The sequence below is a fragment of the Trachurus japonicus genome, chromosome 17 (assembly GCF_045865225.1).
Source record: "Trachurus japonicus isolate A0001 chromosome 17, Traja_1.0".
Lineage (NCBI taxonomy): Eukaryota > Metazoa > Chordata > Actinopteri > Carangiformes > Carangidae > Trachurus > Trachurus japonicus.
In genome coordinates this window covers 848,412-851,005 of record NC_140923.1, presented here as the reverse complement: position 1 = coordinate 851,005, position 2,594 = coordinate 848,412, and the positions used below count along the sequence as shown (strand labels likewise).

Sequence of the window (2,594 nt, the reverse complement as noted above, 5' to 3'; positions counted from 1 at the left end):
CTTTATCTGCTTGTGTAATCTCCTTGAATTTATTTCTTGTTTGTTTCATTTGGTTTGTTCTTTAGTCGTTGTTTTTTGTTTGTTTCTTAATTTTTAAATTGTACTCCTTATTGTTATTCATATATTTGATCTTTTTTTTGTGTGTAATTTCTTTGTAAATTTTCATTTATTTCTATCATCTAAATATTTTTGATTGCTCATTTGTATATTTTGTTTTCTTTAGTATGATATTATATTTCATTGTTAAGTACAGGTGGAGGCACCTGATAAGATCTTTGAGTTTTTGCCTCTTCCTGCACGTTAAATTGTTACATTTACTTGTGTAATTTTTAACTGTGCAAATAAATCAAATCAATCAAATACACAGACAAGAAAACAGATTACAACACAGAATGTGACATGGAAATGTTAACAAGAACTGATGGAGGAAGCTTCTGGTGGGAGGAAAGGCAGGAAGAGCAGGCCAGCTTCATTGGAGGACTGGATGGCAGACTGGTCCATGGGAAGGGAGGGCAGGCCGGTCTAACAGCAGGGGAAAGGGGAGGAGGGGGGTGATGCAGGCGGCGGCTGGTGCAGAGAGATGGAGCTCCGGTGGATCTGTGGAAAGACAGAGAAAGTGAGACTCCAAGGCCAAACTACAAAGTGAGACAGATAATGATAATGACAGTTCAAAATGTGCTTAGAGGAGAGGAGAGGAGAGGGCTCCATATAACCAGATGTATCCCCCAGCAGTATAAGCCTATAGCAGCATAGCTATAAAATGGTTCAGAGCTACCTGAACCAGCCCTGACTAAAAGCACAACAGTCCCACAGTGTGTTGAGTGTAACGATGTCAGTAGAGGGAAGAAGACAGGGCTGTGATCAGGCTCCTCCTTCTAATCCACCACCTTAGTGTTGATGAAGACTCAACAGACAGAGCACAGCTGCTTCATCCTGGCTGGAGCTCACAGTGACTCAACACTGCAGACATGACGCCTCTGTTCATCTCAGTGCTGCTGGCTGCTGTGTGCCTTGGTATGAACACCACTGTTTCTGTGCTACCACTCCAACACTGACATGATTCTCTAACAGCTCACTGACACTGTCTGTTGGTGTTTTACAGAATCCAGAGCACAGAAAGACAACGTGCTGCAGCCAGAAGGAGACGTGACTGCTACAGAAGGAGAAGCAGTAACACTTGACTGTCAATATAACAGCAGTTCAACAGCTACGTATCTCTACTGGTACAAACAGGATGGAAACCAGAACCCAGTCATGATCCTGAGCCGAGTTAGACTGGATGAAGGAAACACAGCAGACGACTTCAGAGAGAGGTTTTCATCAACTCTGAATTCCTCCTCAAGATCAGTTCCTCTGAAGATCCAGAAGCTTCAGGTGTCTGACTCTGCTGTGTATTACTGTGCTCTGCAGCCCACAGTGACAGGAAACACCAAGACTCTGTACAAAAACCTTTGGAGCAAAGACAACACAATACTCCACAACATCCACTAGAGGGCCACATTATCAAGTAGGAGGTGCACTACTTCCTGACTGTGTTCAACCACTGTGTCAGTAATAAGTGGTGCTGTGAAGAGAACAAGTGTCAGAGTGAATGTTGAACATCAGCTAGTTTCTCCTGTTGATTTCAACCTTGTTGTAGAGATGGAACATTGGCTGTGGATTATTCTTGCTGCTCTTTTCTTTGGTAAGATAGAAAGCACAACATGTTTCCTCTTCAAACACCTCAACATGTTACTGAGCTCTACACTCACAGCTTTTAATCTTCATTCTACACAAAGTCAGAGCTCATCATTTCTGCTGACATTTGTTAAACCTACTGAGTGTTGTGCTTTAATCAATCATCTTTATTGATCCATCTCTTCCTCGGCATGTTCTGTTCTTCCCCAGAGTGTAAAGGAGAAGACAGAGTGATCCAGCCAACAGCTGCTGTCACTGCTGCTCAAGGAGACACAGTTACACTCAACTGCTCATTTGAGACCAGTGACCCAACTTACTATTTATTCTGGTACAAACAAGATGTGAACAACTTCCCCAGATATGTATTGAGACGTGGCTCATTTGGAAACAACAATGCTCCCGAGTTCCGTGAAGAGAGATTTAATGCTTCGATCATCAACAAGAAATCAGTTCCTCTGCAGATCCAGAAGCTTCAGGTGTCTGACTCTGCTGTGTACTACTGTGCTCTGAGGCCCACAGTGACAGGAAACACCAAGACTCTGTACAAAAACCTTTGGAGCAAAGACAACACAATACTCCACAACATCCACTAGAGGGAGTCACACACTGTTGAACCTCAGTGGTTCCTGATGATCCAGTCTCCACTCCTTTCAGTCATGAGACACAGTTGTGATGAGGAGCTTTAGAAATGAAGACAACTCCACATATGAGTCTCCTCCTACTGCCTGCAGAGCTGCTGCTTGGCACACAACTGTTTGATTCCAGCTGTGAACATCAGACCAAACACAACTCACAAAAGCACTCAGCACTTCTTCAAAGTGAACATCCAGTGACAACATCTCAGCTCTGTGAACATGGACAGACTCACTGTGATTCTCTTCTTCTCAGCTCTCGTAGGTACGTATGTTTTAGACAAG

At 43.3% G+C, this 2,594-nt stretch overlaps 1 long non-coding RNA gene across 1 annotated transcript; it reads left to right on the top strand.

Moving 5' to 3' along the window:
• Positions 1 to 876: 876 nt before the first annotated feature.
• On the top strand, positions 877 to 2,266 carry LOC146969665 (uncharacterized). Its single transcript, XR_015037982.1, has 3 exons — positions 877 to 1,014; positions 1,103 to 1,374; positions 2,154 to 2,266. It is a non-coding gene; the product is annotated as an uncharacterized LOC146969665 (long non-coding RNA).
• Positions 2,267 to 2,594: the final 328 nt, after the last annotated feature.